Raw genomic sequence first — 15,826 nt, forward strand, 5'->3', positions numbered from 1 at the left:
TCGGAAGATTTGAGTTTTAAGAACACAGAATTTAAGAACGTATCGAACTGAATACCGAGTACGTCATTAGTAGACAACAACAAATCCTCAATTAACCAACGATTGATCTCAAAAGCCGAGGGTTTCTCGACGGAACGTTCGAATTCACACTGAACATTGTTCTGTCGCTCTTCACTATCATCGTAAAGAATATCCATTACTTACAGTTCAGTAGAAAGAAAGCCACGTGGCAAAGTAAGCAGACGACACGCGAGGCGCCGCCGGCCAAGTCGCACAAGGAAAACACTGCTCGCTCGGCACCGAGGTGTTGCCAGGCGGACAGCCAGCCAAGTACTAGCCGGGCCCGATGATGCTTAACTTCGGTGATCGGACGAGAACCGGTGTATTCATCATGGTATGGCCGTTGGCGCTCATCTAATGTAGGAGCACGGCAGAATTCGCGTTCGGCTTTTCTCCCAACACACAAAATGTTAGTTTTCGGCCGCATTTGACGAAAGCGCTTCCTTCCGCAACCGCCAGTTCCTCGAGGACGGCGCGGGGAGGCACGCCCGGCGTCCCAGCAGAGTGACGGCCGAATTGGCGGGAGCACCGCCGCGTGTGTTAGACGCACTGCTGCTCGTTGCACCCCCTGTCATTCGCTGGGCGCGTGCAGCCTTCGACACTAGCGGAGGACGCATCTTGTCCCTGGTGTTCAGCGGAGGGCCTGTGCGGGGTGTGGCAGTGTCGTGCTGGAGGGCCCACTGGTAGCGATGTGGGCTTCCTCGCCTCGCCACGCCTCGCCTCGCCTCGCCTCACACCAGGTGTCTGCGTAGTTTGCAGTGCATTCGCACCATTCCTATCCCTGTCCCTGTCCCCGTCCCGACTTGTCCCGACTTTGCTCGACTGCCGCTCGCTGCCGCTCGGGTCGTAGTCCATATGACAGCGCAAGCACGACAAACGTCTGCGGGACGAGACGAGACGACTAAGGAATAAATTCGTGGTTACAAATCAAATTTGGAACTCTACACTCCTACACAACAATAGGCGGTGACGTATTTCAGAAATCACCTGCCGATTCGTACTGTTTTGACGTTTTCAAAGTCTTTTTGGCAAACTTGGTTAGCACATTCTCCCTCAAACTGAGTTAATTACTGCATTTTCGTTCCATTACAGTAGTTTAAAAGGCTTAAGGAAGCATCTTTGTCACAACAGAAAGGTAGTTTGAAAATTGGGCTGGCGACATAACAAAAAAAAAAACAGTAAGGGAGCCAACAGCACCCGGGTTTCCCAGGCGGTCACCCATCCAAGTACTAGCCGAGCCCGATGATGCTTAACTTCGGTGATCGGACGAGAACCGGTGTATTCATCATGGTATGGCCGTTGGCGCACATCTAATGTAGGAGCACGGCAGAATTCGCGTTCGGCTTTTCTCCCAACACACAAAATGTTAGTTTTCGGCCGCATTTGACGAAAGCGCTTCCTTCCGCAACCGCCAGTTCCTCGAGGACGGCGCGGGGAGGCACGCCCGGCGTCCCAGCAGAGTGACGGCCGAATTGGCGGGCGCACCGCCGCGTGTGTTAGACGCACTGCTGCTCGTTGCACCCCCTGTCATTCGCTGGGCGCGTGCAGCCTTCGACACTAGCGGAGGACGCATCTTGTCCCTGGTGTTCAGCGGAGGGCCTGTGCGGGGTGTGGCAGTGTCGTGCTGGAGGGCCCACTGGTAGCGATGTGGGCTTCCTCGCCTCGCCTCGCCTTGCCTCACACCAGGTGTCTGCGTAAGTTTGCAGTGCATTCGCACCATTCCTATCCCTGTCCCTGTCCCCGTCCCGACTTGTCCCGACTTTGCTCGACTGCCGCTCGCTGCCGCTCGGGTCGTGGTCCATATGACAGCGCAAGCACGACAAACGTCTGCGGGACGAGACGAGACGAGACGAGACGACTAAGGAATAAATTCGTGGTTACAAATCAAATTTGGAACTCTACACTCCTACACAACAATAGGCGGTGACGTATTTCAGAAATCACCTGCCGATTCGTACTGTTTTGACGTTTTCAAAGTCTTTTTGGCAAACTTGGTTAGCACATTCTCCCTCAAACTGAGTTAATTACTGCATTTTCGTTCCATTACAGTAGTTTAAAAGGCTTAAGGAAGCATCTTTGTCACAACAGAAAGGTAGTTTGAAAATTGGGCTGGCGACATAACAAAAAAAAAACAGTAAGGGAGCCAACAGCACCCGGGTTTCCCAGGCGGTCACCCATCCAAGTACTAGCCGAGCCCGATGATGCTTAACTTCGGTGATCGGACGAGAACCGGTGTATTCATCATGGTATGGCCGTTGGCGCTCATCTAATGTAGGAGCACGGCAGAATTCGCGTTCGGCTTTTCTCCCAACACACAAAATGTTAGTTTTCGGCCGCATTTGACGAAAGCGCTTCCTTCCGCAACCGCCAGTTCCTCGAGGACGGCGCGGGGAGGCGCGCCCGGCGTCCCAGCAGAGTGACGGCCGAATTGGCGGGCGCACCGCCGCGTGTGTTAGACGCACTGCTGCTCGTTGCACCCCCTGTCATTCGCTGGGCGCGTGCAGCCTTCGACACTAGCGGAGGACGCATCTTGTCCCTGGTGTTCAGCGGAGGGCCTGTGCGGGGTGTGGCAGTGTCGTGCTGGAGGGCCCACTGGTAGCGATGTGGGCTTCCTCGCCTCGCCACGCCTCGCCTCGCCTCGCCTCACACCAGGTGTCTGCGTAGTTTGCAGTGCATTCGCCCCATTCCTATCCCTGTCCCTGTCCCCGTCCCGACTTGTCCCGACTTTGCTCGACTGCCGCTCGCTGCCGCTCGGGTCGTGGTCCATATGACAGCGCAAGCACGACAAACGTCTGCGGGACGAGACGAGACGACTAAGGAATAAATTCGTGGTTACAAATCAAATTTGGAACTCTACACTCCTACACAACAATAGGCGGTGACGTATTTCAGAAATCACCTGCCGATTCGTACTGTTTTGACGTTTTCAAAGTCTTTTTGGCAAACTTGGTTAGCACATTCTCCCTCAAACTGAGTTAATTACTGCATTTTCGTTCCATTACAGTAGTTTAAAAGGCTTAAGGAAGCATCTTTGTCACAACAGAAAGGTAGTTTGAAAATTGGGCTGGCGACATAACAAAAAAAAAACAGTAAGGGAGCCAACAGCACCCGGGTTTCCCAGGCGGTCACCCATCCAAGTACTAGCCGAGCCCGATGATGCTTAACTTCGGTGATCGGACGAGAACCGGTGTATTCATCATGGTATGGCCGTTGGCGCTCATCTAATGTAGGAGCACGGCAGAATTCGCGTTCGGCTTTTCTCCCAACACACAAAATGTTAGTTTTCGGCCGCATTTGACGAAAGCGCTTCCTTCCGCAACCGCCAGTTCCTCGAGGACGGCGCGGGGAGGCACGCCCGGCGTCCCAGCAGAGTGACGGCCGAATTGGCGGGCGCACCGCCGCGTGTGTTAGACGCACTGCTGCTCGTTGCACCCCCTGTCATTCGCTGGGCGCGTGCAGCCTTCGACACTAGCGGAGGACGCATCTTGTCCCTGGTGTTCAGCGGAGGGCCTGTGCGGGGTGTGGCAGTGTCGTGCTGGAGGGCCCACTGGTAGCGATGTGGGCTTCCTCGCCTCGCCTCGCCTTGCCTCACACCAGGTGTCTGCGTAAGTTTGCAGTGCATTCGCACCATTCCTATCCCTGTCCCTGTCCCCGTCCCGACTTGTCCCGACTTTGCTCGACTGCCGCTCGCTGCCGCTCGGGTCGTGGTCCATATGACAGCGCAAGCACGACAAACGTCTGCGGGACGAGACGAGACGAGACGAGACGACTAAGGAATAAATTCGTGGTTACAAATCAAATTTGGAACTCTACACTCCTACACAACAATAGGCGGTGACGTATTTCAGAAATCACCTGCCGATTCGTACTGTTTTGACGTTTTCAAAGTCTTTTTGGCAAACTTGGTTAGCACATTCTCCCTCAAACTGAGTTAATTACTGCATTTTCGTTCCATTACAGTAGTTTAAAAGGCTTAAGGAAGCATCTTTGTCACAACAGAAAGGTAGTTTGAAAATTGGGCTGGCGACATAACAAAAAAAAAAACAGTAAGGGAGCCAACAGCACCCGGGTTTCCCAGGCGGTCACCCATCCAAGTACTAGCCGAGCCCGATGATGCTTAACTTCGGTGATCGGACGAGAACCGGTGTATTCATCATGGTATGGCCGTTGGCGCTCATCTAATGTAGGAGCACGGCAGAATTCGCGTTCGGCTTTTCTCCCAACACACAAAATGTTAGTTTTCGGCCGCATTTGACGAAAGCGCTTCCTTCCGCAACCGCCAGTTCCTCGAGGACGGCGCGGGGAGGCACGCCCGGCGTCCCAGCAGAGTGACGGCCGAATTGGCGGGCGCACCGCCGCGTGTGTTAGACGCACTGCTGCTCGTTGCACCCCCTGTCATTCGCTGGGCGCGTGCAGCCTTCGACACTAGCGGAGGACGCATCTTGTCCCTGGTGTTCAGCGGAGGGCCTGTGCGGGGTGTGGCAGTGTCGTGCTGGAGGGCCCACTGGTAGCGATGTGGGCTTCCTCGCCTCGCCTCGCCTTGCCTCACACCAGGTGTCTGCGTAAGTTTGCAGTGCATTCGCACCATTCCTATCCCTGTCCCTGTCCCCGTCCCGACTTGTCCCGACTTTGCTCGACTGCCGCTCGCTGCCGCTCGGGTCGTGGTCCATATGACAGCGCAAGCACGACAAACGTCTGCGGGACGAGACGAGACGAGACGAGACGACTAAGGAATAAATTCGTGGTTACAAATCAAATTTGGAACTCTACACTCCTACACAACAATAGGCGGTGACGTATTTCAGAAATCACCTGCCGATTCGTACTGTTTTGACGTTTTCAAAGTCTTTTTGGCAAACTTGGTTAGCACATTCTCCCTCAAACTGAGTTAATTACTGCATTTTCGTACCATTACAGTAGTTTAAAAGGCTTAAGGAAGCATCTTTGTCACAACAGAAAGGTAGTTTGAAATTTGGGATGGCGACATAACAAAAAAAAAAAACAGGAAGGGAGCCAACAGCACCCGGGTTTCCCAGGCGGTCACCCATCCAAGTACTAGCCGGGCCCGATGATGCTTAACTTCGGTGATCGGACGAGAACCAGTGTATTCATCATGGTATGGCCGTTGGCGCTCATCTAATGTAGGAGCACGGCAGAATTCGCGTTCGGCTTTTCTCCCAACACACAAAATGTTAGTTTTCGGCCGCATTTGACGAAAGCGCTTCCTTCCGCAACCGCCAGTTCCTCGAGGACGGCGCGGGGAGGCGCGCCCGGCGTCCCAGCAGAGTGACGGCCGAATTGGCGGGCGCACCGCCGCGTGTGTTAGACGCACTGCTGCTCGTTGCACCCCCTGTCATTCGCTGGGCGCGTGCAGCCTTCGACACTAGCGGAGGACGCATCTTGTCCCTGGTGTTCAGCGGAGGGCCTGTGCGGGGTGTGGCAGTGTCGTGCTGGAGGGCCCACTGGTAGCGATGTGGGCTTCCTCGCCTCGCCACGCCTCGCCTCGCCTCGCCTCGCCTCACACCAGGTGTCTGCGTAGTTTGCAGTGCATTCGCCCCATTCCTATCCCTGTCCCTGTCCCCGTCCCGACTTGTCCCGACTTTGCTCGACTGCCGCTCGCTGCCGCTCGGGTCGTGGTCCATATGACAGCGCAAGCACGACAAACGTCTGCGGGACGAGACGAGACGAGACGACTAAGGAATAAATTCGTGGTTACAAATCAAATTTGGAACTCTACACTCCTACACAACAATAGGCGGTGACGTATTTCAGAAATCACCTGCCGATTCGTACTGTTTTGACGTTTTCAAAGTCTTTTTGGCAAACTTGGTTAGCACATTCTCCCTCAAACTGAGTTAATTACTGCATTTTCGTTCCATTACAGTAGTTTAAAAGGCTTAAGGAAGCATCTTTGTCACAACAGAAAGGTAGTTTGAAAATTGGGCTGGCGACATAACAAAAAAAAAACAGTAAGGGAGCCAACAGCACCCGGGTTTCCCAGGCGGTCACCCATCCAAGTACTAGCCGAGCCCGATGATGCTTAACTTCGGTGATCGGACGAGAACCGGTGTATTCATCATGGTATGGCCGTTGGCGCTCATCTAATGTAGGAGCACGGCAGAATTCGCGTTCGGCTTTTCTCCCAACACACAAAATGTTAGTTTTCGGCCGCATTTGACGAAAGCGCTTCCTTCCGCAACCGCCAGTTCCTCGAGGACGGCGCGGGGAGGCACGCCCGGCGTCCCAGCAGAGTGACGGCCGAATTGGCGGGCGCACCGCCGCGTGTGTTAGACGCACTGCTGCTCGTTGCACCCCCTGTCATTCGCTGGGCGCGTGCAGCCTTCGACACTAGCGGAGGACGCATCTTGTCCCTGGTGTTCAGCGGAGGGCCTGTGCGGGGTGTGGCAGTGTCGTGCTGGAGGGCCCACTGGTAGCGATGTGGGCTTCCTCGCCTCGCCTCGCCTTGCCTCACACCAGGTGTCTGCGTAAGTTTGCAGTGCATTCGCACCATTCCTATCCCTGTCCCTGTCCCCGTCCCGACTTGTCCCGACTTTGCTCGACTGCCGCTCGCTGCCGCTCGGGTCGTGGTCCATATGACAGCGCAAGCACGACAAACGTCTGTGGGACGAGACGAGACGAGACGACTAAGGAATAAGTTCGTGGTTACAAATCAAATTTGGAACTCAACACACCTACACAACAATAGGCGGTGACGTATTTCAGAAATCACCTGCCGATTCGTACTGTTTTGTCGTTTTCAAAGTCTTCTTGGCAAACTTGGTTAGCACATTCTCCCTCAAACTGAGTTAATTACTGCATTTTCGTTCCATTACAGTAGTTTAAAAGGCTTAAGGAAGCATCTTTGTCACAACAGAAAGGTAGTTTGAAAATTGGGCTGGCGACATAACAAAAAAAAAACAGTAAGGGAGCCAACAGCACCCGGGTTTCCCAGGCGGTCACCCATCCAAGTACTAGCCGAGCCCGATGATGCTTAACTTCGGTGATCGGACGAGAACCGGTGTATTCATCATGGTATGGCCGTTGGCGCTCATCTAATGTAGGAGCACGGCAGAATTCGCGTTCGGCTTTTCTCCCAACACACAAAATGTTAGTTTTCGGCCGCATTTGACGAAAGCGCTTCCTTCCGCAACCGCCAGTTCCTCGAGGACGGCGCGGGGAGGCACGCCCGGCGTCCCAGCAGAGTGACGGCCGAATTGGCGGGCGCACCGCCGCGTGTGTTAGACGCACTGCTGCTCGTTGCACCCCCTGTCATTCGCTGGGCGCGTGCAGCCTTCGACACTAGCGGAGGACGCATCTTGTCCCTGGTGTTCAGCGGAGGGCCTGTGCGGGGTGTGGCAGTGTCGTGCTGGAGGGCCCACTGGTAGCGATGTGGGCTTCCTCGCCTCGCCTCGCCTTGCCTCACACCAGGTGTCTGCGTAAGTTTGCAGTGCATTCGCACCATTCCTATCCCTGTCCCTGTCCCCGTCCCGACTTGTCCCGACTTTGCTCGACTGCCGCTCGCTGCCGCTCGGGTCGTGGTCCATATGAAAGCAAGCACGACAAACGTCTGCGGGACGAGACGAGACGAGACGAGACGACTAAGGAATAAGTTCGTGGTTACAAATCAAATTTGGAACTCAACACACCTACACAACAATAGGCGGTGACGTATTTCAGAAATCACCTGCCGATTCGTACTGTTTTGTCGTTTTCAAAGTCTTCTTGGCAAACTTGGTTAGCACATTCTCCCTCAAACTGAGTTAATTACTGCATTTTCGTTCCATTACAGTAGTTTAAAAGGCTTAAGGAAGCATCTTTGTCACAACAGAAAGGTAGTTTGAAAATTGGGCTGGCGACATAACAAAAAAAAAACAGTAAGGGAGCCAACAGCACCCGGGTTTCCCAGGCGGTCACCCATCCAAGTACTAGCCGGGCCCGATGATGCTTAACTTCGGTGATCGGACGAGAACCGGTGTATTCATCATGGTATGGCCGTTGGCGCTCATCTAATGTAGGAGCACGGCAGAATTCGCGTTCGGCTTTTCTCCCAACACACAAAATGTTAGTTTTCGGCCGCATTTGACGAAAGCGCTTCCTTCCGCAACCGCCAGTTCCTCGAGGACGGCGCGGGGAGGCGCGCCCGGCGTCCCAGCAGAGTGACGGCCGAATTGGCGGGCGCACCGCCGCGTGTGTTAGACGCACTGCTGCTCGTTGCACCCCCTGTCATTCGCTGGGCGCGTGCAGCCTTCGACACTAGCGGAGGACGCATCTTGTCCCTGGTGTTCAGCGGAGGGCCTGTGCGGGGTGTGGCAGTGTCGTGCTGGAGGGCCCACTGGTAGCGATGTGGGCTTCCTCGCCTCGCCTCGCCTCGCCTCACACCAGGTGTCTGCGTAAGTTTGCAGTGCATTCGCACCATTCCTATCCCTGTCCCTGTCCCCGTCCCGACTTGTCCCGACTTTGCTCGACTGCCGCTCGCTGCCGCTCGGGTCGTAGTCCATATGACAGCGCAAGCACGACAAACGTCTGCGGGACGAGACGAGACGAGACGAGACGACTAAGGAATAAGTTCGTGGTTACAAATCAAATTTGGAACTCAACACACCTACACAACAATAGGCGGTGACGTATTTCAGAAATCACCTGCCGATTCGTAGTGTTTTGTCGTTTTCAAAGTCTTCTTGGCAAACTTGGTTAGCACATTCTCCCTCAAACTGAGTTAATTACTGCATTTTCGTTCCATTACAGTAGTTTAAAAGGCTTAAGGAAGCATCTTTGTCACAACAGAAAGGTAGTTTGAAAATTGGGCTGGCGACATAACAAAAAAAAAAACAGTAAGGGAGCCAACAGCACCCGGGTTTCCCAGGCGGTCACCCATCCAAGTACTAGCCGAGCCCGATGATGCTTAACTTCGGTGATCGGACGAGAACCGGTGTATTCATCATGGTATGGCCGTTGGCGCTCATCTAATGTAGGAGCACGGCAGAATTCGCGTTCGGCTTTTCTCCCGACACACAAAATGTTAGTTTTCGGCCGCATTTGACGAAAGCGCTTCCTTCCGCAACCGCCAGTTCCTCGAGGACGGCGCGGGGAGGCACGCCCGGCGTCCCAGCAGAGTGACGGCCGAATTGGCGGGCGCACCGCCGCGTGTGTTAGACGCACTGCTGCTCGTTGCACCCCCTGTCATTCGCTGGGCGCGTGCAGCCTTCGACACTAGCGGAGGACGCATCTTGTCCCTGGTGTTCAGCGGAGGGCCTGTGCGGGGTGTGGCAGTGTCGTGCTGGAGGGCCCACTGGTAGCGATGTGGGCTTCCTCGCCTCGCCTCGCCTTGCCTCACACCAGGTGTCTGCGTAAGTTTGCAGTGCATTCGCACCATTCCTATCCCTGTCCCTGTCCCCGTCCCGACTTGTCCCGACTTTGCTCGACTGCCGCTCGCTGCCGCTCGGGTCGTGGTCCATATGACAGCGCAAGCACGACAAACGTCTGCGGGACGAGACGAGACGAGACGAGACGACTAAGGAATAAGTTCGTGGTTACAAATCAAATTTGGAACTCAACACACCTACACAACAATAGGCGGTGACGTATTTCAGAAATCACCTGCCGATTCGTAGTGTTTTGTCGTTTTCAAAGTCTTCTTGGCAAACTTGGTTAGCACATTCTCCCTCAAACTGAGTTAATTACTGCATTTTCGTTCCATTACAGTAGTTTAAAAGGCTTAAGGAAGCATCTTTGTCACAACAGAAAGGTAGTTTGAAAATTGGGCTGGCGACATAACAAAAAAAAAACAGTAAGGGAGCCAACAGCACCCGGGTTTCCCAGGCGGTCACCCATCCAAGTACTAGCCGGGCCCGATGATGCTTAACTTCGGTGATCGGACGAGAACCGGTGTATTCATCATGGTATGGCCGTTGGCGCTCATCTAATGTAGGAGCACGGCAGAATTCGCGTTCGGCTTTTCTCCCAACACACAAAATGTTAGTTTTCGGCCGCATTTGACGAAAGCGCTTCCTTCCGCAACCGCCAGTTCCTCGAGGACGGCGCGGGGAGGCGCGCCCGGCGTCCCAGCAGAGTGACGGCCGAATTGGCGGGCGCACCGCCGCGTGTGTTAGACGCACTGCTGCTCGTTGCACCCCCTGTCATTCGCTGGGCGCGTGCAGCCTTCGACACTAGCGGAGGACGCATCTTGTCCCTGGTGTTCAGCGGAGGGCCTGTGCGGGGTGTGGCAGTGTCGTGCTGGAGGGCCCACTGGTAGCGATGTGGGCTTCCTCGCCTCGCCTCGCCTCGCCTCACACCAGGTGTCTGCGTAAGTTTGCAGTGCATTCGCACCATTCCTATCCCTGTCCCTGTCCCCGTCCCGACTTGTCCCGACTTTGCTCGACTGCCGCTCGCTGCCGCTCGGGTCGTAGTCCATATGACAGCGCAAGCACGACAAACGTCTGCGGGACGAGACGAGACGAGATGACTAAGGAATAAATTCGTGGTTACAAATCAAATTTGGAACTCTACACTCCTACACAACAATAGGCGGTGACGTATTTCAGAAATCACCTGCCGATTCGTACTGTTTTGACGTTTTCAAAGTCTTTTTGGCAAACTTGGTTAGCACATTCTCCCTCAAACTGAGTTAATTACTGCATTTTCGTTCCATTACAGTAGTTTAAAAGGCTTAAGGAAGCATCTTTGTCACAACAGAAAGGTAGTTTGAAAATTGGGCTGGCGACATAACAAAAAAAAAACAGGAAGGGAGCCAACAGCACCCGGGTTTCCCAGGCGGTCACCCATCCAAGTACTAGCCGAGCCCGATGATGCTTAACTTCGGTGATCGGACGAGAACCGGTGTATTCATCATGGTATGGCCGTTGGCGCTCATCTAATGTAGGAGCACGGCAGAATTCGCGTTCGGCTTTTCTCCCGACACACAAAATGTTAGTTTTCGGCCGCATTTGACGAAAGCGCTTCCTTCCGCAACCGCCAGTTCCTCGAGGACGGCGCGGGGAGGCACGCCCGGCGTCCCAGCAGAGTGACGGCCGAATTGGCGGGCGCACCGCCGCGTGTGTTAGACGCACTGCTGCTCGTTGCACCCCCTGTCATTCGCTGGGCGCGTGCAGCCTTCGACACTAGCGGAGGACGCATCTTGTCCCTGGTGTTCAGCGGAGGGCCTGTGCGGGGTGTGGCCCACTGGTAGCGATGTGGGCTTCCTCGCCTCGCCTCGCCTTGCCTCACACCAGGTGTCTGCGTAAGTTTGCAGTGCATTCGCACCATTCCTATCCCTGTCCCTGTCCCCGTCCCGACTTGTCCCGACTTTGCTCGACTGCCGCTCGCTGCCGCTCGGGTCGTGGTCCATATGACAGCGCAAGCACGACAAACGTCTGCGGGACGAGACGAGACGAGACGAGACGACTAAGGAATAAGTTCGTGGTTACAAATCAAATTTGGAACTCAACACACCTACACAACAATAGGCGGTGACGTATTTCAGAAATCACCTGCCGATTCGTAGTGTTTTGTCGTTTTCAAAGTCTTCTTGGCAAACTTGGTTAGCACATTCTCCCTCAAACTGAGTTAATTACTGCATTTTCGTTCCATTACAGTAGTTTAAAAGGCTTAAGGAAGCATCTTTGTCACAACAGAAAGGTAGTTTGAAAATTGGGCTGGCGACATAACAAAAAAAAAAACAGTAAGGGAGCCAACAGCACCCGGGTTTCCCAGGCGGTCACCCATCCAAGTACTAGCCGGGCCCGATGATGCTTAACTTCGGTGATCGGACGAGAACCGGTGTATTCATCATGGTATGGCCGTTGGCGCTCATCTAATGTAGGAGCACGGCAGAATTCGCGTTCGGCTTTTCTCCCAACACACAAAATGTTAGTTTTCGGCCGCATTTGACGAAAGCGCTTCCTTCCGCAACCGCCAGTTCCTCGAGGACGGCGCGGGGAGGCGCGCCCGGCGTCCCAGCAGAGTGACGGCCGAATTGGCGGGCGCACCGCCGCGTGTGTTAGACGCACTGCTGCTCGTTGCACCCCCTGTCATTCGCTGGGCGCGTGCAGCCTTCGACACTAGCGGAGGACGCATCTTGTCCCTGGTGTTCAGCGGAGGGCCTGTGCGGGGTGTGGCAGTGTCGTGCTGGAGGGCCCACTGGTAGCGATGTGGGCTTCCTCGCCTCGCCTCGCCTCGCCTCACACCAGGTGTCTGCGTAAGTTTGCAGTGCATTCGCACCATTCCTATCCCTGTCCCTGTCCCCGTCCCGACTTGTCCCGACTTTGCTCGACTGCCGCTCGCTGCCGCTCGGGTCGTAGTCCATATGACAGCGCAAGCACGACAAACGTCTGCGGGACGAGACGAGACGAGACGACTAAGGAATAAATTCGTGGTTACAAATCAAATTTGGAACTCTACACTCCTACACAACAATAGGCGGTGACGTATTTCAGAAATCACCTGCCGATTCGTACTGTTTTGACGTTTTCAAAGTCTTTTTGGCAAACTTGGTTAGCACATTCTCCCTCAAACTGAGTTAATTACTGCATTTTCGTTCCATTACAGTAGTTTAAAAGGCTTAAGGAAGCTTCTTTGTCACAACAGAAAGGTAGTTTGAAAATTGGGCTGGCGACATAACAAAAAAAAAACAGGAAGGGAGCCAACAGCACCCGGGTTTCCCAGGCGGTCACCCATCCAAGTACTAGCCGAGCCCGATGATGCTTAACTTCGGTGATCGGACGAGAACCGGTGTATTCATCATGGTATGGCCGTTGGCGCTCATCTAATGTAGGACCACGGCAGAATTCGCGTTCGGCTTTTCTCCCAACACACAAAATGTTAGTTTTCGGCCGCATTTGACGAAAGCGCTTCCTTCCGCAACCGCCAGTTCCTCGAGGACGGCGCGGGGAGGCACGCCCGGCGTCCCAGCAGAGTGACGGCCGAATTGGCGGGCGCACCGCCGCGTGTGTTAGACGCACTGCTGCTCGTTGCACCCCCTGTCATTCGCTGGGCGCGTGCAGCCTTCGACACTAGCGGAGGACGCATCTTGTCCCTGGTGTTCAGCGGAGGGCCTGTGCGGGGTGTGGCAGTGTCGTGCTGGAGGGCCCACTGGTAGCGATGTGGGCTTCCTCGCCTCGCCACGCCTCGCCTCGCCTCGCCTCACACCAGGTGTCTGCGTAGTTTGCAGTGCATTCGCACCATTCCTATCCCTGTCCCTGTCCCCGTCCCGACTTGTCCCGACTTTGCTCGACTGCCGCTCGCTGCCGCTCGGGTCGTGGTCCATATGACAGCGCAAGCACGACAAACGTCTGCGGGACGAGACGAGACGAGACGAGACGACTAAGGAATAAGTTCGTGGTTACAAATCAAATTTGGAACTCAACACACCTACACAACAATAGGCGGTGACGTATTTCAGAAATCACCTGCCGATTCGTAGTGTTTTGTCGTTTTCAAAGTCTTCTTGGCAAACTTGGTTAGCACATTCTCCCTCAAACTGAGTTAATTACTGCATTTTCGTTCCATTACAGTAGTTTAAAAGGCTTAAGGAAGCATCTTTGTCACAACAGAAAGGTAGTTTGAAAATTGGGCTGGCGACATAACAAAAAAAAAACAGTAAGGGAGCCAACAGCACCCGGGTTTCCCAGGCGGTCACCCATCCAAGTACTAGCCGGGCCCGATGATGCTTAACTTCGGTGATCGGACGAGAACCGGTGTATTCATCATGGTATGGCCGTTGGCGCTCATCTAATGTAGGAGCACGGCAGAATTCGCGTTCGGCTTTTCTCCCAACACACAAAATGTTAGTTTTCGGCCGCATTTGACGAAAGCGCTTCCTTCCGCAACCGCCAGTTCCTCGAGGACGGCGCGGGGAGGCGCGCCCGGCGTCCCAGCAGAGTGACGGCCGAATTGGCGGGCGCACCGCCGCGTGTGTTAGACGCACTGCTGCTCGTTGCACCCCCTGTCATTCGCTGGGCGCGTGCAGCCTTCGACACTAGCGGAGGACGCATCTTGTCCCTGGTGTTCAGCGGAGGGCCTGTGCGGGGTGTGGCCCACTGGTAGCGATGTGGGCTTCCTCGCCTCGCCTCGCCTTGCCTCACACCAGGTGTCTGCGTAAGTTTGCAGTGCATTCGCACCATTCCTATCCCTGTCCCTGTCCCCGTCCCGACTTGTCCCGACTTTGCTCGACTGCCGCTCGCTGCCGCTCGGGTCGTGGTCCATATGACAGCGCAAGCACGACAAACGTCTGCGGGACGAGACGAGACGAGACGAGACGACTAAGGAATAAGTTCGTGGTTACAAATCAAATTTGGAACTCAACACACCTACACAACAATAGGCGGTGACGTATTTCAGAAATCACCTGCCGATTCGTAGTGTTTTGTCGTTTTCAAAGTCTTCTTGGCAAACTTGGTTAGCACATTCTCCCTCAAACTGAGTTAATTACTGCATTTTCGTTCCATTACAGTAGTTTAAAAGGCTTAAGGAAGCATCTTTGTCACAACAGAAAGGTAGTTTGAAAATTGGGCTGGCGACATAACAAAAAAAAAAACAGTAAGGGAGCCAACAGCACCCGGGTTTCCCAGGCGGTCACCCATCCAAGTACTAGCCGGGCCCGATGATGCTTAACTTCGGTGATCGGACGAGAACCGGTGTATTCATCATGGTATGGCCGTTGGCGCTCATCTAATGTAGGAGCACGGCAGAATTCGCGTTCGGCTTTTCTCCCAACACACAAAATGTTAGTTTTCGGCCGCATTTGACGAAAGCGCTTCCTTCCGCAACCGCCAGTTCCTCGAGGACGGCGCGGGGAGGCGCGCCCGGCGTCCCAGCAGAGTGACGGCCGAATTGGCGGGCGCACCGCCGCGTGTGTTAGACGCACTGCTGCTCGTTGCACCCCCTGTCATTCGCTGGGCGCGTGCAGCCTTCGACACTAGCGGAGGACGCATCTTGTCCCTGGTGTTCAGCGGAGGGCCTGTGCGGGGTGTGGCAGTGTCGTGCTGGAGGGCCCACTGGTAGCGATGTGGGCTTCCTCGCCTCGCCTCGCCTCGCCTCACACCAGGTGTCTGCGTAAGTTTGCAGTGCATTCGCACCATTCCTATCCCTGTCCCTGTCCCCGTCCCGACTTGTCCCGACTTTGCTCGACTGCCGCTCGCTGCCGCTCGGGTCGTAGTCCATATGACAGCGCAAGCACGACAAACGTCTGCGGGACGAGACGAGACGAGACGACTAAGGAATAAATTCGTGGTTACAAATCAAATTTGGAACTCTACACTCCTACACAACAATAGGCGGTGACGTATTTCAGAAATCACCTGCCGATTCGTACTGTTTTGACGTTTTCAAAGTCTTTTTGGCAAACTTGGTTAGCACATTCTCCCTCAAACTGAGTTAATTACTGCATTTTCGTTCCATTACAGTAGTTTAAAAGGCTTAAGGAAGCTTCTTTGTCACAACAGAAAGGTAGTTTGAAAATTGGGCTGGCGACATAACAAAAAAAAAACAGGAAGGGAGCCAACAGCACCCGGGTTTCCCAGGCGGTCACCCATCCAAGTACTAGCCGAGCCCGATGATGCTTAACTTCGGTGATCGGACGAGAACCGGTGTATTCATCATGGTATGGCCGTTGGCGCTCATCTAATGTAGGACCACGGCAGAATTCGCGTTCGGCTTTTCTCCCAACACACAAAATGTTAGTTTTCGGCCGCATTTGACGAAAGCGCTTCCTTCCGCAACCGCCAGTTCCTCGAGGACGGCGCGGGGAGGCACGCCCGGCGTCCCAGCAGAG

The 15,826-nt window shown here is 54.5% G+C and overlaps 16 non-coding genes and 1 pseudogene across 16 annotated transcripts; all 17 read right to left on the bottom strand.

Moving 5' to 3' along the window:
* Window positions 1-290: 290 nt before the first annotated feature.
* LOC126159761 (5S ribosomal RNA) lies at window positions 291-408 on the bottom strand (annotated as a pseudogene).
* An 837-nt stretch (window positions 409-1,245) lies between these two features.
* LOC126159487 (5S ribosomal RNA) lies at window positions 1,246-1,364 on the bottom strand. Its single transcript, XR_007534347.1, has one exon. It is a non-coding gene; the product is annotated as a 5S ribosomal RNA (ribosomal RNA).
* Window positions 1,365-2,201: 837 nt separating this feature from the next.
* LOC126159488 (5S ribosomal RNA) lies at window positions 2,202-2,320 on the bottom strand. Its single transcript, XR_007534348.1, has one exon. It is a non-coding gene; the product is annotated as a 5S ribosomal RNA (ribosomal RNA).
* Window positions 2,321-3,156: 836 nt separating this feature from the next.
* On the bottom strand, window positions 3,157-3,275 carry LOC126159489 (5S ribosomal RNA). The gene has a single exon (XR_007534349.1). It is a non-coding gene; the product is annotated as a 5S ribosomal RNA (ribosomal RNA).
* Window positions 3,276-4,113: 838 nt separating this feature from the next.
* Window positions 4,114-4,232, bottom strand: LOC126159490 (5S ribosomal RNA). Its single transcript, XR_007534350.1, has one exon. It is a non-coding gene; the product is annotated as a 5S ribosomal RNA (ribosomal RNA).
* An 839-nt stretch (window positions 4,233-5,071) lies between these two features.
* LOC126159484 (5S ribosomal RNA) lies at window positions 5,072-5,190 on the bottom strand. The gene has a single exon (XR_007534344.1). It is a non-coding gene; the product is annotated as a 5S ribosomal RNA (ribosomal RNA).
* Window positions 5,191-6,036: 846 nt separating this feature from the next.
* On the bottom strand, window positions 6,037-6,155 carry LOC126159491 (5S ribosomal RNA). Its single transcript, XR_007534351.1, has one exon. It is a non-coding gene; the product is annotated as a 5S ribosomal RNA (ribosomal RNA).
* Window positions 6,156-6,987: 832 nt separating this feature from the next.
* On the bottom strand, window positions 6,988-7,106 carry LOC126159492 (5S ribosomal RNA). The gene has a single exon (XR_007534352.1). It is a non-coding gene; the product is annotated as a 5S ribosomal RNA (ribosomal RNA).
* Window positions 7,107-7,941: 835 nt separating this feature from the next.
* LOC126159678 (5S ribosomal RNA) lies at window positions 7,942-8,060 on the bottom strand. Its single transcript, XR_007534526.1, has one exon. It is a non-coding gene; the product is annotated as a 5S ribosomal RNA (ribosomal RNA).
* Window positions 8,061-8,898: 838 nt separating this feature from the next.
* Window positions 8,899-9,017, bottom strand: LOC126159493 (5S ribosomal RNA). Its single transcript, XR_007534353.1, has one exon. It is a non-coding gene; the product is annotated as a 5S ribosomal RNA (ribosomal RNA).
* An 837-nt stretch (window positions 9,018-9,854) lies between these two features.
* LOC126159768 (5S ribosomal RNA) lies at window positions 9,855-9,973 on the bottom strand. The gene has a single exon (XR_007534607.1). It is a non-coding gene; the product is annotated as a 5S ribosomal RNA (ribosomal RNA).
* An 832-nt stretch (window positions 9,974-10,805) lies between these two features.
* On the bottom strand, window positions 10,806-10,924 carry LOC126159495 (5S ribosomal RNA). Its single transcript, XR_007534355.1, has one exon. It is a non-coding gene; the product is annotated as a 5S ribosomal RNA (ribosomal RNA).
* An 820-nt stretch (window positions 10,925-11,744) lies between these two features.
* On the bottom strand, window positions 11,745-11,863 carry LOC126159780 (5S ribosomal RNA). The gene has a single exon (XR_007534618.1). It is a non-coding gene; the product is annotated as a 5S ribosomal RNA (ribosomal RNA).
* An 832-nt stretch (window positions 11,864-12,695) lies between these two features.
* LOC126159496 (5S ribosomal RNA) lies at window positions 12,696-12,814 on the bottom strand. Its single transcript, XR_007534356.1, has one exon. It is a non-coding gene; the product is annotated as a 5S ribosomal RNA (ribosomal RNA).
* An 846-nt stretch (window positions 12,815-13,660) lies between these two features.
* LOC126159447 (5S ribosomal RNA) lies at window positions 13,661-13,779 on the bottom strand. Its single transcript, XR_007534310.1, has one exon. It is a non-coding gene; the product is annotated as a 5S ribosomal RNA (ribosomal RNA).
* An 820-nt stretch (window positions 13,780-14,599) lies between these two features.
* On the bottom strand, window positions 14,600-14,718 carry LOC126159459 (5S ribosomal RNA). Its single transcript, XR_007534321.1, has one exon. It is a non-coding gene; the product is annotated as a 5S ribosomal RNA (ribosomal RNA).
* An 832-nt stretch (window positions 14,719-15,550) lies between these two features.
* Window positions 15,551-15,669, bottom strand: LOC126159498 (5S ribosomal RNA). The gene has a single exon (XR_007534357.1). It is a non-coding gene; the product is annotated as a 5S ribosomal RNA (ribosomal RNA).
* Between the last annotated feature and the right edge of the window lie 157 nt (window positions 15,670-15,826).

This window comes from Schistocerca cancellata, unplaced genomic scaffold (genome assembly GCF_023864275.1).
Source record: "Schistocerca cancellata isolate TAMUIC-IGC-003103 unplaced genomic scaffold, iqSchCanc2.1 HiC_scaffold_1144, whole genome shotgun sequence".
NCBI lineage: Eukaryota > Metazoa > Arthropoda > Insecta > Orthoptera > Acrididae > Schistocerca > Schistocerca cancellata.